The sequence below is a fragment of the Phaethon aethereus genome (genome assembly GCF_964289735.1).
Source record: "Phaethon aethereus genome assembly, chromosome: 1".
NCBI lineage: Eukaryota > Metazoa > Chordata > Aves > Phaethontiformes > Phaethontidae > Phaethon > Phaethon aethereus.
The window spans coordinates 112349196-112376775 of NC_138575.1; positions in this window are offsets into that span (position 1 = coordinate 112349196).

Consider the following 27580-nt stretch of genomic DNA (forward strand, 5'->3'; position numbering starts at 1 on the left):
GAAAAGAGAAAATCTTCAGAATAGAAATGAACCATTGATTTACTGCTGTTGCTGTAACATAAAAATGGAATATAACATATCAGGACCACAGACAGAATGAATAAAGGAAAGCAATGAAAATAAATGAAGAGTTTGAGAGGGATACATTTTTGGAACATATAAGTGGGATACACAGTCCTCAGGCAGAACATGAAAAGACTTGAGCAGTCTCTCCATGTTAGAGAACAGAGGAAAAGATGGTGATAGGTATGATTTCACTATAAACACATTTATATCTACTAAGCAGTATCTACACAATTGAAAGAACAGAACAAAGTGGAGAAAAACTGTGAAACAAGAACACTACTGAGCCTAAAAAATTAAAAGTTATACAGAGTGAATTAGGCTATTAATCAGTCTCTTATTTTCTTGGTTAAATAATTTATTTTTTATAGATATTGGTAAAATATTTTAATTCATGCTTCTACAAACTCAACCTACATTTATCTTTTCCTTTCATAACCAACTTTATCTCCAGTATTCAAAAGTGATGAGGCTATTTATTTCAGTAATAGTTAAATCCTCATTTAGAGTGATGTAATACACACCAAAGTGTTTCACTCAGTCTTGACAAGCAATTTCTTATCAGAAAAGAGAGGCAACAAAATTCAATTAATGTAATTTGGTTTCTGCAGAATCTGCTTTGTTTCACAAGTTGAGGAATGAGTTCGCATTCCTGCATTTCTCTTATTATAGAGCCAACACTAAGTTATACACAGTGTTATACCAATTTTTTCATATGGGTAATTAATACTCAACTCACAGAAGCCCTTGGGCAGTGGTTTCTTTCCATTTCAAATGTTAAAAACAAAGTCGGATGTAACTATCAGTTCATGATATCTAGTCACTAGGCCAACTGAAAAGTAAGATTTACTGTTAGTGAGAGTATAATGATGAAGGAAGCAGAAGAATGAAAATTGTTCCTGAATTCTTTAGAAAAAAATTACTTGATAGACTAATCGATATGTTTGTACTTCTCTTATTTAAGTGGTTAATAGAAATCAATTATAAAAATAAGCAAAAGGAAAAGATATATATTGTGGAAATTATTCCAAGTTTACTAGACCTTGCTTCTCCCTAAAACGAAAAAAAAAAAAAAAGATTGTTCACTGAATTTCAGGAAATGTAGATGTTAGATATTTTCCCAATTGTTTTCCTAAAACTAAGTTTTAGGAAATTCTTTGTACAGGAAGAATTTGAAGTTGCCCATTTCTACAAAGGGTGGGCTCAGTTAGCAAATTGGCATATATTAAAGCATAGTATTGTGGATACGAAATGTATGTCTTTAATATGTAGGATGGGCAGTTGTTTCAGCATTTGCTCTTTCACAACAATCCAAAAAAATGAGGAAAATCAGTTGCTCCCCTTAGTCCAAAAATTTTGGTTTTTTTCTTTTTGTGAGTATTCATAAAAAACTTTACAGAATTCAGATGTAAAAAACCTCTGTAAGCGATGATACCTAAATATTGAGGGGATAAGCACTGGAAATATTTGAAACAAATACCCAAACTTCCTCAGGGCAAGCAAAGTTGGAAACAGATTTTGTTGTGGGTATCTGCTGAGTGTAAGGGGAAAATTTCATCAAAGAATGACTCATTTCTGCACACAAAACTGTCCAAATCTGCATAAAAATATCCTTTCAGATTTCTTATTTAAGCAATGGAGATTTTTATTTTCCCCACCCTGACCCTCAATCAGTTTAAAGCCTTCAGTCATCTTCTATGCAAGATAGTCAAGAGAAATCAACCTACTGTTTGTAGAATTAAAGATTGTCATATGGAAATCTGCAAGAGGACTAGCAGAATACATTATTTCATGTACTCCATATAGTTCTGAGAGGAGGTATTTGTAGCAACAGTAAGATGAAAGTGGGAAAGTTGACTTTTTAATAGTTCCACGTGCATTCAGCCAGGAAAATGTTTCTCATATATAGTCTAATGCTAGTAAAACACTTCTTATAAACCTTCTGAGGAGCTGAAAATAATTCCCACTGGAGCTCTGGAAATTGTGCCTCTTTATCACCACTGAAGTGCTGCCTTCTGGAAGGGCTGAGTAATTAAGAAAGAGCTTGCCAGATCAGCATGGTGTGGCAGCAGCTGTCTGTTCACTCAGGTGAGAGAATTGAATTCTGGAGAGCTCTTGATTCACTTTCCCCAGCTTGTCTTTAAAAAGGAAGGTCTATGCTTCATGGTCTTCCCTTGGTTTTCCATCACTACCCAACACAAAGCTTCACCCCAGAGAGTTGTGTTCATCTTTTCCTTCTTCGCTACAGACATTAGGTTGTTGCAATATTACAAGGTCATAGATAAAAAGAGTAAAAGGGATTGGTTCAAGCCACTGGGTATCTTCTGATAGCTGGGAGACAGAATGGGTATCCTAGCCCCTCTTTCTGGCCTTATTTTAATGAATTAAACAAAATATTTTCTTACTGCCCAATTTCTAAGCAACCAAAATAAAGAAAATATGGAAAGAGGAGTGAGGCTTAAGTGTGTATGAAAGAGAATATATTCAGTCACTAGCAGCAAGACATTTCAGTTTCAACTTTCTAGAAGGTTTTTAGCATAGAGGAAACATGAATTTAAAAGCTAGTTTCTGACTGGGGAGGGAATTTTATTGAAATTTGAACCCTTTCAGACATTAGAAGTGAAAAAGCATATTACAATGGAATTGCCTGCAGGAGTTTGAAGTCGAGTACCTGGTTTCATATCTTTCTTTCTCTGTCTTGTTTTGGTTTTGGATTTTTTTGTCACTACTAACTCTCTGATTCTTTTATTGTTTTCTGTCCTTCCTCTTCTACTTCTGCATCTAAAGCATATTTGCAATTGCTTCAATTTCAGCCTCAGATTCCTACATCATATACAAAACCTGAAACTGACCCAGCAGCAAATTTGGCTTATGCTTTTTAAAGTACAGTTTGACACTCCATTTCCTAAAAAATCTCTTCCATTTTGAAAATCATGTCCACTGAAGGAATTCAGTTTAATCACTAGAGGTGATGCTAAAAGAATATAAAAAAAGGAAAAAAATTCTGCATACCAGCTCTATTCTGGCAGTATCACCATATGGTTACATCATCTTGTGGTACTGGAAGACATAGTCAAGGATTGTAAAAAACGGGTGGCTGATTTCTTTTCAAAAATATATTTTGTAAGCAGTAATTAAAGAAAAAATACTGTGTGGGGAAGGTTAAAAAGATTCAATATCCGAAGGACCAACAGAGTGAAAAAGAGACCTCAATTCTCAAGCCGCACATGTTCTTCTTTGTTCTAGTGTAAAACGTATGTTTTCATACCACATTTGTATCTTCCGTAATTATCTCCAAACTACTGTTTCATGAATTAAATTGTTGGTGAAGCAATGTTTAAAACACTTTTTTCCTGTGTATCCAATATATTTCCCTGTTTGCAAGCCAAACAGTACGTGGGCATGGTGGTGTTGGGTTAACGGTTGGACTTGATGATCTTAAAGGTCTTTTCCAACCTTAATGATTCTGTGATTCTGTGATCTTCAATGCCAGTATAGTATCTATTCATTTTTTTCTGTATCCACCGTATGACCACTATTCCAAAAGAACTTCGAGTCAACACAAACAAAGGTGAGTGAAGAGCAAATATTTATCATTTTTACATTTGAATCAGCCATCAGCTTCTGTTTGCTGTCTTCTTCACTTTTGGTGCCTTAATGAGGAACCCCTTTCTTTACCAATAAACCATAAAGTTTATTTTTATTTGGAAAAAGGGAGATGTAGGGTTACAGTTTACAAAAAAAATTATCCTTGCAAATCGTAGAGCTTGTCTGCTTGTGTTTACACTGTTGACTGCTGTGTTTGCCTGCTATCCTTTCCTTTTTCTTATGGTTGGTGTTAAGTAGAAGCAGCCATTTCATACTAGTTTGCTAAATAGTATTGATATTAAAGTTGACCATGATCACTTACTGAAAGAGTAGGTAATTAAACTTTAAAAACCATTCCCAAAACATCATTCTCATAATTAAAAGTTGCACAAGAAAACCTCTTCCTATATCTTATTCCTTTTGCATTGTTTACCCAAAGCAGCATATAATGACTGCATGCAATGACTTGTAAAAACCTAGCAATTTTGCTCTTCCAGCTGCTTCCTTCCTTGTTATATCTCCACTCTTTTATTTCTGCCTTTTCCCTTTACTGTTGAAAATTTTCTCTCCCATCATCTGTTCCTTTTCTATTCTTAAAACAGAAAAAAAACAGGACAAAGAGGAATGAAGTTGTGAGAAGCAAATGGATTTTGTGAAATAACTGTTTTACAGGTCAGCAATGTTAAACAGAGACTGACGGTGTTTTACAGGAAATTTTGAGAACATCATTAATCCAAAATAGCTGCGTTTGACTAAAGGGTATTGTACAATGATGTTCAGAACCTAAAATCCATTTGATCTCATCATTTTCTTTCTACTTTCATCCCTCCAGTACAATCATACTTCTCAGTTATGACAACTTTTTTCATTGAAAACTTTCTTCATGGTTCAGAGACATCCAGCTAAGGCTCAAGAAAATTTCTGAAAATATCCTGAAAGAGTTAGTACAAAAACCATCTTGAAACAAAAGAATGGAAACTACCGTGGTGATAAAGGTAATGAATACTTAAGAAAGCCTTTCCCTGTTTGTGAGTGAGTTTGGCATTGCACATTTTTGTAAGCATGTAAAGTGGAAAAAGTTCATTTTTGTCACTACTGCCTGCAGGTCAAATCTGATTATTTGACAATTATCTATGAAGCCCTTTTTGGCCCAGGACGACTTTGGCTATCTGTGGGTGTCTGATTGCTAATGATAATGTAACTCTAAAAACAAGTATATAAAAAATATTTACCATATTGCTGTTGACAAAAAAACCAAACCAGAACAAATTAAAAAAACCCTGAAAATGTTGCTGAGAGTTTGCTTGAGAAAACATGTACACATAAGTACACATACTCGTTTAAGCCTGTCAGATAGAAATGCCTGAACCTGGACAGAGTGGTCAAGGATGGAATTAACACTGTAGTAACTAGGTTTTTCACATCCTGGCACTGCTGAAATTTACCATCTCTTCATTGCCCTTCCATCCCCTACCCACTGTCACAAGGGAGCAGTAGCCCCTCCAAGCAGGAGTAACAGAAGTTTTGATCTCACTGAGCAAAAAGTTCCTTTTTCAAAGGCACACCTAAAACCCAATCTCCCTGTCTCCTTGCCCTCAGGCACTTAGAAATAAAGTAAAATATGTATCACCATGCAGGCACCACAGCCAGAAAGCCAATCATGGACCAAATAATATGTACCAGTCAAGTCAGCCTTTCTCAGAAAAGAAAAGGAAGAAAAAAAAAAAAAAGAAACAAAACCCAACCAAATAAAAACACCAAAATTACAACATTTCCTTTCCCTTTATCCAACACTATAATAACTGCAATCTTCTGCCAAATTCAGACCAGAAGATTTTTTTCACCACAGGTAAGTACACAATCACAGCAATGCAGCATCAATCTCTGTTTATGAGTACGAACTTGAACACTTCACCAGACATGACTGAGCACACTGTATCTCAGGATTCCTGATGTCCAAGAGGGTAGGTGCTCTACTAAGCCAGGGAAGAGCACAGATGAAATTGTTGATCGGAATCAAAGAAGAAACAGGATCTAAGCCTGGCACAGCTGAGTTTTCTACCCGGGAGGGAGGCATAAATAACTATGCTGGACTATTCCTGTTTTATCTAGAGCTGGGGCTTCAACAAGCTTATCTGCTGGACCAAATACTGCAAGGAGGACAGACAGGGGACATGAGCTGCTTGTATGCGCAGATGTGAGAACTTCATGTAGCCCAAAGTTTTATCATGAAGTTTGGTTTGGTGAAAAATGCATATCACCATCGATAAAAAATCTGCAGAAATGTGTATTCATTTTGACATTTTACAACACTTCATGGGGGAAAAAAAAAAATACTTGAGAAAAAAGAAAAAATATTTTAGAAGTTTGGGGGTTTTAGTTATGATTTTACTTACAAATATTTAGCTCAGACATTTATTTCAATTGTATTCTAAAATTGGCAAAAGTCATAGCACTTTGCTTGACTTTTTAACTTATTTGTTTGTTTCTTCAAGCTTTAGAGTCATTTAGTGTTTTGAAAAGGAACAATAGCATATTTTTGGTCTGAGTCAAACTGGACTTTTAAGAGTTTTTCCTTTCTAAATAAAAAAAGGTTATTATTTAGTTAGCTAAGATCAAAGCCTTATTTAGGAATATGAATAAAATTGTAGTAAATTAACTATAGAAACATGCTTTTTTTAAAAAAATGCAGTTTATGGTGCATTTGTTTCTACAGTAAAGAAGCTGATAGAATAATATACAATTTTTTTTTTCAACAAATGTCTTTGGTAATTATTCAGCAATCTAGTTTCCAAATATGTTTTTAAGATGTTTTACAGGCTCATGAAAAGCTGATAAAACAGCTTGGAAAGGATTCCTTTAATGGCTTTTGATGAATACTTCTTTTCACAGCCATTAACTCTTGATGAAGAACTCTGCAATAAATGGGAGCTCATTCTTTTACACAGTCATTGTTGGGGTCTTACAGGATTCTGTGATGTATATTTACAACTATCATTGAATTAAATATATACAATTCCCATTCCAAAATTCCAATTAAACCAGCAGGAAAACATTTGCTCATTAGTCTGTATGTTCATTGGGTTGTCCTTTGTGTAATTTCATCCTGTAAATATCAGTTTAGAATCAATTCCTTTGATTCTGTTTTGAAAGATTGCAGGCGTCGGGAAACACACACTTATTGCCACTTAGCTCTAGGCAACGATGTCATAATGTATGTGGGAATCAATTATAGCTAATTACAGTTTGACTAACCTTCTGTGCCATTAAAATTCTTGAAGAGCTTCCCCAGCTCCTGCTCTATGATAATTCTTTTTCTAAGAATGTATCTGGTTTGGGAAAGATTGTTGTTTTGTTTTCTTTTCTTTTCTTTTCTTTTTACTTGTCTTGTCATATCAACTAGAAGAAAATAGAGATTTAGGAAATGAAGAAAAGTCCAAAACAGATGCAGTAGTAACAATCTACTAGTGACCCAATAACAGGAGCCAAGTACGTTCACCAGTTTGAAGACATTCATATCAGAAACACGGGAAGATAAGAAACTATGTCATCAAGATAAGGCCATAATAAGATAAATCATTATAATAAATTATGTAACCTTAATTATGAGTACTTGAATTCCCTCAAAAACAAGACAGACACACACAAAATTAGAATACTAGGTTTATGATGCATAATATTAGCACAAACCTATAAGGACAAAAATCAGTATACTTAAAACACAAAGAACAATACAAAAGGAAAGAAATATGAAACATTCTGTGTGGGATACATCTTACCTAAATTTAGCTGTCAGAGGTGAAAAAGTCTAATCAGAGCTAGATGACAAAGGTTAAAGAAGAACACCTCCAGAAAACAACTCTGTTTACCTTATGAAGAGATAATTATCCTTTTCTCCTAGTTGCAGGAGTCCAGATGACCAAAATCTATAGATTAAACATTGTTTTTTAATTTATATTAAACTTATATTTTTTAAGTATCTATGAATACCATAAATTGTTATTAAAGCCATTGTCTATAATTAACTAACAAAAGACTTACAGAAGGCAGACAAAAGCCTTCAGCTGCTCGGGGAAAGTTGTTGATCCCAAGGAGACAAAACTGATTAAAGCCTTTTTTGCTTCTAGGTTCATTGTCATCAGACACTTAAAACAATATATAGCAGTGGCAAAACCAAAGATTTTTCTTTCAATAGAAATAGCATGTATTAAAGAGTCGGTAAGGCAGATGTGATGAAATTCACTATATCACAGTCTGAGAATTGGCTGGAATAATCCCAAAATAATTTGCAGTTGTCTTTGAGAGCTTATAGAAAATGGAGAAATTCATAAATGTAAAGGTAGTGCCCACTACTATCTACTATCAAAGTGGGAGGGCAAGAAGAAGGAAAGAAGGAAGGAAAAGGAAATTATTGCCCAGTCCGATCTACTTCTATTCCCAGAAAAATATTGGAACAAACCAAGTGCTTTATAACCACTCAGAAGATAACAAGGAGAACAATATAGAACAGTATGGATTTATCACGATCTAGGCTCATGAAGATAATCTAATTGCTTCTACAACAGGGAAACTGGCCTCAGGGATTGCAGAGAATTTGTAAACATTTTGTCATTACTTGAACTTCTAGCATTGTCTCAGGTAACATGCTAAGGAAACATGGTCAAGACAGAAAGTCTGCTGAATGTCTGATTAGAAAATGATAATTAAAGAGTGATTATTTTTTCTCTGTCAAAAGAAAATCTGTGTGAATGCAATTCTATATTGAGTCTGGTTTTAAACTTTTTTTTTTTTTTAATGTGAAAAAAAATAAAGAGTGAGAAGGCAAATTTGCAGTTGATACCAGGCTGGGAGTATTTAAAAGCATGACAGAGGCCAGGTTTAGAATTTGACATGATCACAGCCAATTGGAGAAAAAATTTGGAGAGCAAAACTGCACTTCAATAAGGACAAATGACAAGCTATGCAGTCAGCAGAAATAATCAAATGCCACAAATACAAGATGAGAAACAAATGATTAGATATCATCACTGCTGAAAAAAACCCAGGCACTTAACGGATCACAAACTGAACATGAATCAACAGTGTCACATAATTACCATAAAGGGAAACACATTCTGGAAGATGTAAACTGGACTGTTGTCCATAAGGCATGTGATGCAATGTTTAATTCTATTCAGCACTGGCATGAAATTTGCCAAGCAGAATTTGCCACACTTCAAGGAAGATGCAAACCAGGTAGACAGGGTTCAGAGAAGAATAATTAAAATTATTAGATTTATGAAAAAATGACTTAGGAAGACAAGTTAAAGAGGAAGCAGAGAGAACATACAATAATAGTTAAATATATAATAAAATTGTTATAAAAACACAGTGGAAAGAAAATCTTCCCTTGGTAAACTTGTGGGTAGAACAGCCTGTGTGGGCATCACAGCTAGAGCTTTTTGGTTTACATTATCAGTGCAAGCTTTGCTATGGTACTGAAGCAGAGGAATGTATTTTGGTGGAAATTACAGAAACTGTCCTATTGGCAGTTGAAGAAGTAACTGTCAGGAACAGCATGTCTATAGCTGATCTTGTTTGCAATAGTAGGTGATTTCCTATGTTGACATATTTCCTTTAATTTCTGTTATGAGGCTTGCAAAAGAATCTCAATTTATTTCTATGCTTGCTTTCTGCTAATCCAAGGGCATGTCTTCTTTTCCTTATCATTTGTTTTGGTCATTGTCCTGGTTCTGGCTGGGATAGAATTAATTTCTTCCTAGTAGCTGGTATGGGTTATGTTTTGGATTTTTGCTGGAAACAGTGTGGATAATACAGGGATGTTTTTTGTTGTTTTAAGCAGTCAAGGACAGTCCAGCTTCTCATGCTGGCCTGCCAGTGAGAAGGCTGGGGGTGCACAGGAAACTGGGAGGGGACACAGCTGGTTTACTTGGAGAATTCTTTATGATACACTCGGTAGAATTTTTTGTAGATCATTGCCCGTTTACTCAAGCGCTGTAGAGCTAAGAATATTTTTAAGAGTTGCACAAAAAGGGATGAAGAAAATGAACTGACACATGCTACACAATGATATGCATGTTTAAACTGTGTTTGCAGAGTCTACCTTAGAGAAGCTTGAAAGTGACTATAGTATACCTTAAATACGTACCTTTAAGTATTGTAGTGCCTTGTCTTATTGACTTCGATTCATCAGTTACAACTGGTACATAAGAAAGCAATAACACTGTTTGAAATAGCAGTCATGAACTTCAAATGTATATAGTGGCAATAACCTTTCAGATTTGGCCTCATATTTTTTAATAAATTTCTACCTTCGGTATTGGTTTTCCACATGCAGATTTTTTATTCAGCTGTAGAATTCTGTTACCTGCTCTGCAGGTAACTCAAATTCCTGTAAAAGGACATATATCCACTGTTATCAAAGGCTTTTCTATGGAAGCCCAGGAAATACTTCCTTCATTACACAAAAAAAAAAAAAAAAAAAAAAAAAAAGTCTGTGTTACTACTGGCAAGTAATAATGTATAAATTTGCCATATAAATTTAATAAAGAGTCAGAATATGTTAATCTGGATGTATTTTGGTATTTTGAACTTCTTGAAGTCATATGTGTGCCTAAAGCCTACATTTTCAACTGAACTTTACCTTGGCATGTTTTTCTCATGGTGATTATCAGTAAAGAAAAGATGTCACTATTCACATATAGAAATTATTTTAATTACTTTAATTATTTTATTACTGAAAATACAAACTGTACCTGATTTGCTAATAGTTCTTTATGTCAATAATATCAGCAGATAACTAAAAATTAAATTCTTCATTGCCATGAACTTTGTTTATAACATAATACGCAATCTTATGTTCATGTTAGGATTTTTTTTTTCTAAAAAGTTTTATTCTATGAATAATCTTTTTTTCTAAGAACTTCCTTTTTGGCAATTAAATTCAGTCAGTTTACCTTGTCTTTGACTGGGAAAAGCAAACAACAGAAAAAAAGGGAAAATTAATCCAGGAAAAAATCTTTCCATAAGCAAAAAAAGAGGTATATAGCAAAATCATCTATGACTGGAACCGGTCTGAGGTGTTCTTCACAACTATCAGCAATTACACACAATAATTCCCAAGACTTATTAAATGTCTTTCATTGTTAAACTGCAACAGTTGTTAGAAAGATGCTCAAAAACATCATTCTTCTTTTATAAATAGGAAAACTGTGAAGAGATGGCCCAAAGACAGACAGAGATCAACAGCAAGGCAAATATATAATTCCTTAAAATATCCTTTAAAATTCTATGTTTCTAATAAATTATTTTCCTACATGCATTTCACTTTAATTTGGATCTTCATAATCTTGCAAGCTCACATTCAGTCACTGAGCAAGTGCTAATTGTAATCTGGAAGTATGCTATAAATATGCAACAGTCCTCTCCCCGAAAGACCACGGATAAACAGTGTGGTGTTGTTTCTTCTGCAAATGAATACGATGTGCTCTTATGATTTGATTTAGGAATGTATGGGCGTATTTTTAGTTGTTTGTTCTAAAAATGTCTATTTGAGAACTGTGTATTTTTGTTTTTCTTTAATAATTTTCAATTTAGCTTCCCAATGATAAGCACAAATTGATTGTATGTTTAGCAAAATAAAAAAAAAAACACCAAAAAAAAGTATTGTGTCAGTAAACTAAAGCCAAAAATTCAGTGCTTGAGTGGTAGGAAGTTTAACTAGAGATATGATCAATTCAGCTCCAACTTCCTTGGAGGACTCTGACCCTTCAAATCAGACTTGCCTTCTCCTGATGAGGCAGTGCTGAACAGACAAGGCTTGTCTCTGCCTCGTGCAGCTATTAGAGAAAGAAAACAATGCCACCTCGACAGGACTCCTTCCAAATGAAATCTCTGCAGATTGTACAGTGGTGAGATGAACACATTTCCCCACTGTTTCACAGAAACTGAAATGATTGCAGTTAGTGCAAGTAACATCTGCAGGTGTTTTTTTAGAGAGTATTTTAAAATCAAAACCTGTGCCTACTAGGTGACTTACAAAGGAAACATTCCATTTCAGGGAAGGGGCAAACTGCTGTGTGTTCCCCACTGGCTAATCCTTGAAATGGGCTTTTGAAATTCTTTTGCATTTGAAATGTATGACAGCCATTCACCTGTTTGTTTAGTCTGAGTTTCACATTCAGCGAAGTGGAAAAATACCATTTGAATAAAATGCTCCAAAAAGTTCCCTTAAAGAGCCTCTAAGCATGTAAAATCTTTCAGATTGTGGATCTTTTAATAACACCTTGGTCTAAGACTCTAGGATATGTATATAAAGCTTAATTTTAAAAGAACTGGGGTGTGAGTCTATGCAGTGAGTCTATCAAAAAAGTTTTCAGAACCTAAGCTTTAGTATGAAGCTGCCTCCTATTTTTCTAGAGTGAGTACAGCAGCCCAGATGTTTACGTACCAAATAATTCAACACATGCATTTTGGCACAGGTATGTTAACATGTTGCAGCAACATTGTATAGTTAAGATTCCTCCCTACAAAACATACTTGAAAGAGAATCTCTTTAATTGCACTTTGCATATGGAGTTATGGAGTGAGATGACAATTTATCTGGAATATCTACAACTACTTGAATTAAATCTGGATTGGAATATGGAAATAATCTCCTACCACTACCAGTGATAAGGAAATTAAAAGAATAATGAGCAAACTTCTGATTATGTATCATGAGGACATTCAGACTATCACCAAGGAACACTAAAGAGTTCATTATTAGAAATATACACTACATACATAGCTCAAAGATATTTTTAATATGATATATTTCTGAACTATTTAGCTCAGTATGAATTCTAAACAGAGCAAACTTTTTTAGTTTATGTCATGATTTGACTGCCATTTGCAATAATTGCAATTACATGTATGGCTGTAGAAAAGTCTATGAAATATTTTGTTGCTGGTCAAATCTCTCACCACTCAGAAGTTACATTTTACTAAAATATTTCATAGACTTTATCATAATTCTCTGCATTCACCAATTAGTAAGATGAAATTATATTGATAAAATTATGTAAGTGACTTTTAAAATTAAGGATTAAAAGATATCTTGATCATACCTTTATCATAAGGCTTTAAATTAGACTTGAAGGAGGAGGGGGATAATATCAGGCTTTCTTGGGACAAGCTGTGGGATGACACGCCAAGGTTAGAGGGACGTGGTGCTAGCAAGGACCCTCAGCCTGAGATGTGCTGGCTACACTGCAGCATGGTTGAAGTCTTACAGAGATGAGCCAGGGACTGCCGAGGTACTAGGAGCCAACAGGGAAACACCAGTGAAAGACCTCAGAGAAAATAACGGATGTTCCTCCAAGAGGGTGACATGTCTGACAGCCCAGCTGAAGTGCCACCACCACCCATGCACACAGCATAGGCAACAAACAGGAGGAGCTGGAAGCCACCATGATGCTAGAAAGCTATGACCTGGTTTCCATTTCTGAAACCTGGTGGGACGAATCCCATGACTGGAGTGCAGCTATTGATGGCTACAGGCTGCTCAGAAGGGACAGGTGAGGAAGGAAGGGCAGAGGCGTTGCCCTCTACATCAAAAAGTGGATAGAGTGTGAAGATCTGTCCCTGAAGAATAGTCATGAGCAGGTGGAAAGCTTATAAGAATCAGAGACCGAGGCAACAAAGGGAGCCTTGTGGCTGGTGTCTACTATGGGCTGCCCAGTCAAGGGGAGCCTACTGATGAAGCCTTCCCACTCTAGCTACAGGAGGCATTGTGTTCACAGGCTCTTGTCCTGCTAGGAGACTTCAACCACCCTGAAATCTGCTGGAAAAGTAGCATGGCAAGTTGTAAGCAATCCAGGAGACTCCTGGACTGCCTGGAGGATAACTTCTTAAGTCAGGTAATAGGCAGCCCTGCCAGAGGGGATGCCATACTGGAACCGTTGGTCACAAATGCAAATGAACTAATTGGTGACTTTGAGGTTGGAGGCAGCCTGGGCTGCAGTGATGACACACTGGTGGAGTTTGTAGTCTTGAGGAGTATGGGGCAAGTGAAAAGTAACGTCAGGACCCTGAATTTTAGGAAAGCAAACTTCCAGCTCTTCAGGGAATTAGTCAATATGACCCCCTGGAAAACTGCCCTCAGGGACAAGGGAGCAGAACAGAGCTGGCAGATCTTTAAGGATGCTTTCCATAGAGTGCAAGAGCTCTTGATCCCCAGGTGTAAGTGGTGTAAGAAATCAGGAAAGGAATGTAGAAGACTGACAAAATTAAGTCCTGGCAGTCAGGTGAAGACCCCAGTGACTGGCTAAAGGGAAACATTGCACCCATCTTTAAAAAGGGTAGCAAGGAGAACCCTGGGAACTACCAACCTGTCACCCTCACCTCTGTGCCTGGGAAGATCATGGAACAGATCCTCCTAGAAGCTATGCTAAGGCACGTGGAGGACAGGGAGGGGATTGGAGACAGCCAGCATGGCTTCAGCAAGGGCAAGTCCTGCCTGACAAACCTTGTGGCCTTCTATGATGAAGTAACTACATCAATAGACAAGGGAAGAGCTATGGATAGCATCTATCCAGACTTCTGTAAGGCCTTTGACACAGTCCCTCACAAGATCTTTCTCTCTCAATTGGAGAGATATGGATTTGATGGCTGGACTGTTGGATGGATGAGGAATTTGTTGCATGGTCTCATCCAGAGGGTAGTGGTCAACGGCTCAATATCCAGATGGAGATCGGTGACGAGTGGTGTCCCTCAGGGGTCTGTATTGGGACCAGTACTGTTTACTATCTTCATCAATGACATAGACAGTGGGATCAAGTACACTCTCAGGAATTTTGCAGATGACACCAAGCTGAGTGGTGCAGTTGACACACCTGATGGGCAGGATGCCATCCAGAGGGACCTTGACAGGCTTCAGAGGTGGGCCCATGTGAACCTCATGAAGTTCAACAAAGCCAAGTGCAAATTCCTGCACCTGGGTCGAGGCAACCCCCAGCATCAGTACAATGGGGGATGAAGGGATTGACAGGAGCTCTGTCAAGAAGGACTTGGAGGTACTGGTGGATGAAAAGCTCAACATGAGATGGCAATGTGTGCTTACAGCCCAGAAGGCAACCATATTCTGGACTGCATCCAAAGAAGTGTGACCAGCAGGTCAGGGGAGGTGACTCTGCCCTTCTACTCTGTTCTGGTGAGACCCCACCTGGAGTCCTGTGTACAGCTCTGGAGCCCTCAGCAGAGGAAAGACATGGAAAGCTGGAGCAGGTCCAGAGGAGGGCCACCAAAATGATCAGAGGGCTGATCTTCCTAAGAAGACAGGCTGAGAGAGTTGGGGTTGTTCAGCCTGGAAAAGAGAAGGCTCCAGGGAGACCTTATTGCAGAATTTCAGTACTTAAAGGGGGCTAATAAGAAAGATGAGGAGAGACTTTTTAGCAGGGCCTGTTGTGATAGGACAAGGGGCTAATGGCTTTAAACTGAAAGAGGGCAGACTTCGACTAGATATAGGGAAGAAATTTTTTATAATATGGGTGGTGAGACACTGCAACAGGTTGCCCAGAGAGGTGGTAGATACCCCATCTCTGGAAACATTCAAGGTCAGGCTGGACGGGGCTTTGAGCAACCTGATTTAGTTGAAGATGTCCCTGCTCATTGCAGGGAGTTGGAATAGATGACTTTCAAAGGTGCCTTCCAACCCAAACTATTCTATGATTCTATGATTCCATACTATGTTCTGTTTTTAATATTTCTGGTTATTTAAGCATAATAATCCATACAACAATGGTTTCTGGGGTGGGAATAAGGTAAGTTTTGAGAGCTAGAATTTTATTTTTCCTGAAGCAGCAGCAATATAATTTAAGTGTTCTATCACTAGTAATTTGATTTGCTGTTCATTATAATAACAGTAATAATAACAAATTCAATTGCTATTAATGGAAATGTCATAAGCACTTTCATAGAGGTTTTATTGTAATTCAGTATTAATCAGTGTATCATTAAAATAAAGTGTTACCATCTAATTTGTATTTATTCAAGCATAAAAGCAAAAAAGTCTATTATGATGTACTGTACCATTATGCAACCAGTTCTTTTAATAAAACAGTTTTCCTATATAGTTGTGTCTTATTCTTACATTATAGTGGAGCAACAGTGTATCAGAATGTGCTAATTCATATCATGTACACCCCAATGCTCTGTTGCGATAAGAAGGTTAAAATTGCTCAGTGCTTTCCTAGCAAAGGCATCTCCGCAAAACCTTCAAGGTTAAAGCATGTTGAAATATTTTTCAGTAACGTGGTGAATTCCTTCCATAATAAAAGTGTATTTGTATTTGAACAAGTTATCTTTATTATCACAGATAGTTGACCAAAATATAGGTTGATATGGCAGCTTCTAATCTGTATGAGTGGCACATTTCTCTATTTTCGTAATTAAACATTTAAGTTCACCTTTTTATTAATGTTTTACATTCTCAGCTATGGCTATGTAGAATGGACAAAATTACATCAAAAATCCTTTAAAGTTGCACAAAAAAGAATCTTAATTTCACTGACTTTTGTAATTTTTGTAAAGAAATCATTGGGCTGGTGTGATGAACCATTTGGGGGAAAAAATTCTCAAGTAACTTCAAATGTAATAAATTATATAATTCATTCATTCATTGAAGATTTAATTAAAGCTCAACAGTTATATTTATAAATGACCTCTAAGATGTTACAAGACTGATCATTGTGTGGACTTCTGGATTATTCTGGATTTTTGAGGAGGCTGGCTTCTGCAGATCCAGAATTTGGGATTAAGCCCACCAATGTAAGGTCTGGGTAGATTTAGGCTCTCTGAAATGGAATAGAGAGAGACCAAACTGAAGAACAAGCGGAGAACTAGAACTAGCAAAAGAAAATGATGAAGAAAGAGGTATGTCTAAAAAGACAATAAAAGAGCACATTTGAGTATTAACTAAGACTATTACTTTAGACTCTTTTTAAATTTTCCCAGCCACTGTCTGAGAAAATCTTTTGCTTAATAATGCTTTTTATTAAATGACTGCTAACTTAAGATGCAAAAGCAGCTCTTTACAGAAGAGGTGGGTCTCACATCTCCTTATAAATGATTCCGATCCCATCTATAGGCCAATAAAGCTTTAATTCTTGCCTGAAAACATATTCACTTTCAAAATGATTGATGAAATGTTGCTTCAGATCAGCCAGAAACCAAGATTCTTGCCTGATTAGTGAAAATCCTGTGCCTGAAACCCTTCAAGTCATAAATCCATTTCAGTTATGTCTCCTATGTTATATTTGCCAGATTTTTGTAAAAGGAGAAAGCGTCTTCAGAAGAATAATTCAGTAGGAGTGAGCATAAAGGATGATGTCCGCATACCTACCTGGAATTTCCCATGTTCACCTTGTGCCTCTCAGCTCTTGTGAGCCTCTCTGAACCTCTGGATGTGTCTGGTTTCCACTTTGCTGTAACAACTCACAACCCACTGGGCAGCTAAGGTAGCAGTAACTTCCCTCTCAACCATCTCTTCCTTGTTCTGAACAAGTCCAGCTCTCCCAGAGTTCCTTCGAATACCACATGCTCCATCCCCCAAGGCATCTCCATGGCCCTCCACTGGACATACTCTAGTTTGTCATCCTCCCTCCTGCACTGGGGAGGCCTGAACGGGGCATGATACTCAGGATGCAGTATCGTAAGTGCCAAGTAGAGGGGATTAGTAATTTCCTTTGACCTTTCAGCCATTTTCTTAGTAATGCAGTTATAAAGGGCACGCTGCTGGCCCATAGTCACCTTGCCATGCACCAAGACACTTGGGTCCATTTCTGCAAGACTGCCTTCCATCCAGTTGCCCCTCAGCCTTTACTGCAGCATGAGGTTGTTCCATTCCAGATGAGGACTTTTAATTTGCCTTTGTTGAACTTTAAAAAGGTTTCCATCAGCAAATTTCTCCAGCCTGTCGAAAGCACTTTGAATAGTATCTGTGCTCTTCAGTGCATCAACTGCTAACTCACACCCCTGTTTGATACTTCTTGTGAATTTACAGAGTGCACTGCATCCCATCATCCACATCAACAATAAACAATAGTGGCCACTGTGTTAAATCCTGAAAAATGTTATTCTTAACAGTCAGCCAGGGAGACTTCAAAGTGTTAACCACAGACAATTGAACCCAATGGTCTGGCCAGTTTTCCAACTAACTTGCAATCCATTCCTCCAGTCCTTACCTGCCCAATTTGGCTATGAGGATGCTATGGGAGATGGTGTCAAACACCTTGCTGAAGTCAGGCAAAATAACACCCAATACTCTTCTCTTTTCTATCTAACTACTCATTTCATCACATGTGGTTATCATGTTGGTCCTGCATGATTTGTCTTTAATAAAAGCTTGTTAACTTATGCCACTACTTTTCAAAGATGGCAGAGGAAGGCCTTGCAATGTCGTTGGTGAGGTCCCTCTACACCCTTCAACGCATCCTATCCAGTCCTCTATGCCCAGTTTGCCTGTGTGGTCCCTAATCAATCTCCTTATAGTCCAAGCAGCGCTTCATTCCCCCAGGCTCTGCCACTAAGCACAGGGACCAGGGAACCTGAGAGCAAACCCTGACTATAAAGAGAAGGGAAAAAAAAAAAGGCACCTTAAACTTTTGCTTGTCCTTATTCTTCAGTACACACACACATTTTCTGCCAACATACCTGAAGAAAACCTTTTTGTTGCTATGCACTTCATTCACCAGAATCATGCGTAGCTGAGCTGTGGTTTTCACAGTTCCATAGCTGCATGCCCAGGCAGTGCACCTGTATTCTTTCTGGATAACTTCTCCTGCCTTTCACCTTTTCTATACTTCCTTTTTGTGTTTTGAGCACACTCAGGAGGTTCATGATGAGTCAAAGCAGGTTTCTACCAGGCCTGTTGGGTTTCCTGCCCATCAGAGCAGACCATTCCTGTGCCCTGGCGAGGCTCTCCATGAAAGAAGGTGACTTGCTTATGCACATACCTGAAAAATGGGCCCAGGGTGCAGACCTACTGTGAGATTTCCATGGCACCAATCTGTACAGTAAATGGGTCAGGTCTGTATAGTCAACCAGCATTTGTTTTCAACTTGGAGCAGTGAGGAGAAAAGGGAGGTCACATTCTCCAGCTCTGCCACTTTCTAGGACACTGATATCAGAGTTATTTGCAGATGTGAATTAGGTATAATTACAGGCTACACTTCTCACTTTGAGACAAATTCTGCTTGTTCATACTAGTAAGTCCTATCTGTTTAGGTTCTTTCTTCACAGCGAGTAATCAGGTACTGTTAGTAATAAACAGTCATCTTCAGATCATAGATTGGCACTGGAATAAGTGTTTTTAAGACTATTATTTTTCTCATGGTGTAGTACTAAGTTATATGACCATCATCATTAGTTCTACTGCCTCCTTATTGATTTAAAATGTGGATTTCAAACTTATATATATGTATGTATATATACAATGATACATCTCAACTGGTGTGCTGCTTCATTCCAGTCACTAACACCAAAGGGAGTTTTTGAATTAATGTAGACCATTAGTAAATCAAAAAAGCAATTCAATACAACACAGCAGGGAGAAGATGCAATATCCACAACACTGGAAAAATATTTTAAGAATGCAGTTGTTTGTTAAGAACTAGGGAATTCAGAAAGACAATTTAACAGAATGGTCTAATAAAGATCAGAGTTGTGCTGAACAATAATAAAAACTAGAATTGAACAAAACAAATCAGAAAATATCTCTAGAAATGTATAAAGCAAAATGACACACTGTCCCAAGCCAGGTAGTTGATTATAAACTTGGTCAAGAATAGATCTCAGAATTTTATGTTGCTCTGTGCCTTAGACCTCAAGGTACGCCCATGAAAGTACCTAAGCACTGCAGCATAAAACTTTTAGCCAGATATCTTTGAAGTATGTGCTCTAAGAGCCTCAGTTAGGCACTTAGCCATCATTATGGAGTATATGTGAAAAAAATTCTTATCTTGACATTATATATAACATTTCCAACATGCTGCATATGTAGCCAATGAAAAGCGGAAGAAATACTATCACAGGTTTTATTTTTGTGTCATAAAAGTGATTATGTTGTATCTTGATTTGAACTGTGATTGTAAAACACTCAAGTTTAGATATTACATGATGCCGTGTGTTCTTAGAGCTTAACATTTATTACTCTTTGTCAAACAGTAAGAATTTTCTTAAAAAGAATACAGATAAATGGATCAGCATGTCTGAGAACTGACAGATACTTTAGGAAGCATGGTTACAAAATATTAGAGAGTTATAGATTAGGTAAGCTGTAGGTTTTTTTTTTTACTTATTAGACAAAATAGCAACAAATTGACTCACAGAAACAGGTCTGGAAAACTTTGAACATATGCCATCTTCATGGTCTAGGCCGCAGGTTAGGCCATGTAGTGGACTATTCTACTTTACTTCTATTTTTTGAATTAGCAGGCTTGCACACTGAGAGGGTTATAAATCCTGTCAAGAACTATGTACCTATTCTGGATACAGCACTCTATACCTTTGAGGGACAGCATATAGGCTGTGATTCTCAGCGTCAATGGTGCCACATTTTACTTGCTGGTCTTGGTGAATTCCAGCCACTCTGAAGTGCAACTGGAGCGTACATGCCCAAAGCGGTACTACTGCTACAAAGCAGCGAGATAGTAAATGTGACTTTGTGAAGAATTCTCATGACTGCTCTGTTTGTCTTTATTACTATTCTACCAATTCTCCAATTTTCTCTCTCTCCTCTGTTTTAGGAGAAAATAATCTACATTGTATTAAATATAAATTTTTCTCTCCATAGTTGCTGGCACACCAGCAGACAAAAAGTAAAAGCACCATCCCTGGGACTTCACTTCCTGTTGTTTTTACTTGCTTTCAGTTATTATTATCAGCTCATGAGGGAAGAGTTAGTAGGCAAATAAACTAACACGTTCCTGACAATTTTGTCAATTTCTACCCAAAAGCTTTTTCCACCTGACTGACAGGTTCATTTTAGTTGGAAATACGTTTTTGCTGCTCTGCTTGAAAACTTACAAAATGTGTAAATGTGTTTGTGCTTTATATTCCTCTCACTGGTTCAGTTCAAGGATTGCAAACACTGGAAGAGGAGACTGCTCTCAGATTATCTAGTGATCATTCTAATCTCTAGTAGATAAAAACAAGGGACAGTCTTTTTTTTTTTGCCTCCTTGCTATAAGGAAATTGACACATTATCTGTTAAAGAATTATGTTTAAGTTTTTCCAAGTTCAGGTCTGGATAGTGTAACCTGTTGATTTCATGTGAGAGGAACTCCTGGCCATAATGGTGGGAAAGTCTCCACAAATCTTTACGTGACCCTCAGTAACAACCATGGTGGATGAATGTAGCATATCTTACTTAAAAGTTGCTGCAGGATTCATGCACAAAGTGACTAAGTATGGTACATATTATTTCATACTCATTGATTTCAACAGGCTGGGATATAAGTCCTTGTGTCCAAGCCCTAGTCCCAAGAGTGCTTTCATCAGTTGTAGAGCCCAAATTAATTAGATAATAATGAAAAGGTTAGTCTCCTACTTTGAATTAAGTTCCCTGAAACAAGATCTATAATGATCAGAAAAAAAAATAATAGGGAAACTAGCTGGTTAATTTCAAAGTCTACATGAAGTATTCAAAAGTGAGCAATATGAATCTTCCCTCCTTTCCTTGCAATCATTTCATTGCCTTTCCATGTGGAAATTCTTACCTGTCAGGAAGGCAATTATCAGATACTGAATTGGGAAAGAAAAACATTTTTCATCTTCTTCAGTACTCTGGGCAAGTCAGTTCCCTTTATTTCTTCCTTATCTTTGTCAATTTTCGTAGAATCATACAATGATTTGATGTGGCAAGGACCTTAAAGATCATCCAATTCCAACCCCTGTGCCATGGACAGGGACACCTTCCACTAGACCAAGTAGCAAAAAGCCCCATCCAACCTGGACCTGAACATTTCCAGGGATGTTGTATCCACAGCTTCTCAGGGCAACCTGTTCCAGTGCCTCAACTCCCTCACAGTGAAGAATTTTTTTCCTTATATCTAGTCTAAATCTACCCTCTTTCACTTTAAAGCCATTACCCCATGTCCTATCACTACATGCCCTTGTAAAAGGTCCCTCTCCAGCTTTCTTGTAGGCCCTCTTGGGTACTGAAAGGCTGCAATAAAGCGTCTCCAGAACTTTCTCTTTGCTAGACTTAACATCCCCAACTGTCTCAGCCTGTCTTCTTAGGAGAGGTGTTCCAGCCCTCTGATCATTTTGGTGGCCCTCCTCTGGACCTGCTCCAGCTTTCCATGTCTTTCCTCTGCTGAGGGCTCCAGAGCTGTACACAGGACTCCAGGTGGGGTCTCACCAGAACAGAGTAGAGGGACAGTCACCTCCCCTGACCTGCTGGTCACACTTCTTTGGATGCAGTCCAGAATATGGTTGCCTTCTGGGCTGTAAGCACACATTGCCATCTCATGTTGAGCTTTTCATCCACCAGTACCTCCAAGTCCTTCTTGACAGAGCTCCTGTCAATCCCTTCATCCCCATTGTACTGATGCTGGGGGTTGCCTCGACCCAGGTGCAGGAATTTGCATTTGTCCTTGTTGAACTTCATGAGGCGCATGGGCCCACCTCTGAAGCCTGTCAAGGTCCCTCTGGATGGCACCCTGCCCATCAGGCATGTCAACTGCACCACTCAGCTTGGTGTCATCTGCAAACTTGCTGAGGGTGCACTTGATCACACTGCCAAAGATCCCACCAACAATGATGTTAAACAGCACCATTCTCAATACCGACCCCTGAGGAACACTACTCGTCACTGGTCTCCACTTGGACATTGAGACATTGACTGTAACTCTTTGAGTGTGACCATCCAGCCAAGTCCTTATCCACTAAGAGGTCCATCCATCAAATCCATGTCTCTCAAATTTAGAGATGAGGATATCATGCAGAACAGTGTGAAATGCTTTGCATAAGTTCAGGTAGATTGGATTTTTATACTGGAAGTATGTATCTAGATGGAAGGAATCTTAGTCCCTAATTCCAGTAGAGTGCACTTAAGAATCACAGAATCACAGAATCACAGAATGGTAGGGGTTGGAAGGGACCTCTGAAGATCATCTGGTCCAACCCCCCTGCCAAGACAGGATCACCTAGAGCAGGCTGCACAGGAACGTGGCCAGTCAGGTTTTGAAGGTTTCCGGAGGAGACTCCACAACCTCTCTGGGCAGTCTGTTCCAGTGCTCCGTCACCCTCACAGTAAAGAAGTTTTTCCTCATGTTGCAATGGAACTTCCTGTGCTGCAGTTTGTGCCCATTGCCCCTCATCCTATCACTGGGCACTGCTGAAAAGAGACTGTCTCCATCCTCCTGACAGCCACCCTTCAGATATTTAAAAGGTCCCCTCTCAGCCTTCTCTTCTCCAGACTAAACAGCCCCAGGTGACTACTTAGACTGGGGACAGCAATGTTTTTGATACAGACTATTCTGTTATCTACTTATTCATCAGTCCAGCAAGTTCCCAGTTTTGGTTGAAATCTTTAGGCACTGTTGCAATAATAAACTCAAAAGTGATTTTAAATTTAGATCTACATGCCATACATATCATATTATGATAATTTTGTATGTATATATTTTCTAAATATGCTTTCCTTTATCAAAGAATCATATAGATTTCCTGAAACAACTGACACATCTTGGAAATGTATTTAAATTGTTTTTCCCTTAAAGACCTAATTCCCACATCCCCTAGTTTAACAGAATGCAAACAGTGAGCTTTTAGGATATATCACAAAGAAAATGCAAAGAATAATCCAAAGAATAACCTGTTACTTGTCAGTCCCTCTTTTGCACACCATATTATTTACCACCAATTACAGTATGTCTTCTGCCAGATATCATGTTTAAATGATTAAATATGATTTTAAGTAGGATTTGTTTCATGACTCCTGATATATACAATTCTTCACTTCAGAGTAACATTAACAAGGTCTCTTGTTAGGCAAAACCTACCTGCAAGAGTTGCAGATCACTGCCAAGTTATTTGCTGTTATTTAGTAATATTTTAGAGGTTTTAAAGACAAGTAAAATATGAAGCCATCCTTACCTGACATTATAGAAATAGCTCCACTCTATCTCACCATCTCAGAGGGTGCTAGATCTAAAAGAGTACACCATTGTAGAAATATAGCACAAAAGGCAAAGTATCTTTCTTTATTCTATGTATTTAATTATTTATTGGCATAGGGACTTCACACTGTTTTTCAGGAGAGAGTTAAGAATTCCAAAGACCATATTAAAGATGTTTTGAGGACTCATCTGTGTTACAAATGCCTTAAGTCCCTGTTCACATCTCCAGTTAAATATTTCGTGGTAGATAAAGAACGTAACATCAAATAGATTCTGTATTTTGTGAGTCACTAGCTGCTTGATTTTCATAGTCTTTCTCACTTTTTCCCAAGGAACTTTACCTGTGTAAGTAAGATGAGCAAGAGTTGTTTGTTTAAGGAAGAAATTTTATTTCCCGTGAAACAAAGAAAAACAGTAGCCAGAATCACTCATTCATCTTACATTCATGCAAGTAACATATAAAAGCTGTGAAAAAAACAGATCTTCTAGTTAAAGATTACACTATTAAAAAAATTATTTTTGTAAAAAGAAAGAGGAAGGACTTTTTGAATTTGTACATTTTAAGGTTTCTACAATCAAAATTAGTAACCGCCTCAATTTCTCCAGAGTAACTGTAACATAGGAAAAAAAGTCTTTACCAAAACCATCTTGCATAGACAAACTAATTTATCTCAAAATTGAGAGAAACTTTAATTTTCATTCCAAACAACTTTCTTCTAACACTTTCACACTGTAACTCATTTTATCCTTTTTTTACAACGTTGAAAAAGCACAGAATCACAGAATCATGGAATCATTAAGGTTGGAAAAGACCTTTAGGATCATCAAGTCCAACCATCAACCCAGCAACACCTTGCCCACTAAACCATGGCCCCAAGTGCCACGTCTATACTTTTTTTGAACACTTCCAGTGATGGTGACTCCACCACCTCCCTGGGCAGCCTGTGCCAATGTTTCAACACTCTCTCCATAAAGAAATTTTTCCTAATATCCAATCTAAACCTCCCCTGGCGCAACTTGAGGCCATTTCCTCTCGTCCTGTCACTAGTTACTTGGGAGAAGAGACCAACACCCACCTCGCCACAACCCCCTTTCAGGTAGTTGTAGAGAGTGATAAGGTCTCCCCTCAGCCTCCTCTTCTCCAGACTGAACAACCCCAGTTCCCTCAGCTGCTCCTCATGAGATTTGTTCTCCAGACCCCTCACCAGCAGACTCACTCCCAAGACTAACAGTATTACTGATATCCCTATTTAGCTAGAAATCTTCATTCTCAGCATTGTCTCTCCTTTAATTTTAAGATGATAAAACATTTTTGACCATGGTCATATTTAAATAATAGAAGTAAAATCATTAGGCATAAATGGGGTAAGGGTGCTTGATCCAAACCTTGCTGTCAAGGTCAAAAGGAATATTGCAACTGCTGCAGAAACAGTAGTCAGTCTATGAAATCTGTCAAAAAATAATGGGTATTCACTTGTCAGTGAAGTGTTAAATTTTTATTATACAAGGGGGAAAATAGACAACCTTTTGCATAGATGTAGGCTTATATTGGCATTTTCCTACCTATGGAAATAAAAATGACCATTTTTTGCTTTGACAGGGTCCCTTTAAGTCTGTATTTTATTTTTTTTCTTTTATACTTCTTGTATAGCATTTAACTTCTTCATAACCACTATTTAAAGTAAATGGACTAACCATGGGATAAGTTACTAATTGGTGTGAATAAGAATGGGAAAACTGAGTCCCCTGAAGGTATTGTCATTTTAATAACCTCATTCTAGTCTTATCAGTTTTAAAAATCTACAAAAAAAAAGAAATATAAAATAAAGGATATAAGCAGGCTGGCAAGTGCATGACAACTAATAAAAGATACTGAACATTACATTCCTTTTTACTGTATTTCTGAGTAGCACTATCAATCAAGAATTCTTTTATGCAAGACTGATGTCAAATCCTCATATAATAACAGATTTGACAGGTACGTTTTTCGTACACTGCTACCTCTTTGTCATGCACAGTCTGTTTTTTGAAGTCATTACTGGCAGATTCTATTATTTATCCACTTATTTGGCCCATGAACCACTGCAAAGGATTAATTCTGACAGTCAGTCCAGTCTTCAAATATGCAACCCGGATTCTCATCCTGTTATCTCTTTCTTTATTTAGAAATGCAATACAAAACTGACCTTAAATTCATTAGTATTTTTGCTTCTTTTTAACTTGAGCATATTTTTCTGTCAGCAAGTATGACAGTTTCTTATACATTAGAATTAAGGGTCAGCAGTTAATCACAGTAAGAAGTCGACAGGAAATCTGAGATCGATTCATTTTCCTGAGTGCCTCTTATGTCTCTTTTCTCCCCATGGTGTGTATATGCATATCATGTTCTGGCAGCGCACCCTCTCTTGATGTATGACCCCACATGCCAGAAACAGCTGGCATTTTTATTTTTCACAAGAGGTCAAAAATTGTGAGAGAGACAGGGGAGGGGGTGAGGTGGGAGAGAGAGACTAAGCATGTTGCATTGCGACATATGAGGACCAATCAGCCTAATGGGGCTCTGCACTGAAAAGAGCTTCTCTAGATGAAATAACAAAGCACCCTAGCTTTTGTGTAATGAAACTTGCAGTCATCCGTGCCTCTACACATGGTACTTTCACATATCCTGACAGACAGTCTCCCTCCGTAACATGATGTGGCACATGAGTTCGTCTACAGAAGGGTATCAGAAAGTTGAGGTGCTTGCTAAAGGACTAAGATGATTTCACGCTTTCCTACAGGTGATCCCTCCATGTGTTCAGTAAGGTACGAAACAGATCAACCAACAGAGGAGTAAGGTGGAAAGAAGCTAGTAGTCCAACTGGTCCTAGGAGGACTCAGCTTTTTTCAGTAAACTAATTAACAAATTGTAACATGGGATGAAGAGGCAGATGGAAACACTTTTTAGTGGTATTGTGTATGTTAGCTAAAACAGACAAACAGCTAAAATTGTGAAACATTCAAACAGGATTTCTTAACTGATGAATTAATCAATAGCCACAAACAGTACCCACAAGAAACACTGGCATTGTGTCACATTTTGGAAGGACTAATTTCAACCTATTTGCTGACTTTGAGAGATGGTGGCTGAACTGTAATCTCAAAGGAGAAAAATACCAGCATCACATATGGTTGAGACTGAGTATCTTCTGTTCAGGTTTAAATATTAAAAGTTTGATGCCTTCAAGTTAAGAGAATTTTCAATCATTAAACAAATCTGAAAGTAAGACCAGTGCTGAAGTTGTTACAGCCAATGACACCTGAAACTTTTCTACAAATGAAAGTTATTTGGAAAACAGTCTGCCATCAGCAGGGAACAACTGCAGGTTGCTGGGATTGTGTGCAATGAATGGTCAAGGGAAAGGACAGAGAGAGGGCTGTATTGTGCCAGAAGCTTGCTCAGGTGTCAGGAAAAACAAAGAAACATGATGTGGCAAAGGCATGGAGTGGATTTCCAAATGCCGGAAACATCTTAATCAGGTTTACATAGGAAGTTAGGCTCTACAGTGCTTTTCTGAGCTGAACAGAGCTCCTGAACTTTCTCTCCTGAGCCTGCAGTTAACCTGTGAGGTTTTGAAAACCACAAGAAAGCTTCCTCAGTACAGAATCTGAATGAAGGCAAAGCCACATCAGGTACAATATATTGAATTTTTGTTTTATATTTAAACATTATATTACTTTTGTGGAAAACACTCTGGGCTAAGTATGGTGACATAATACTTGGTTTA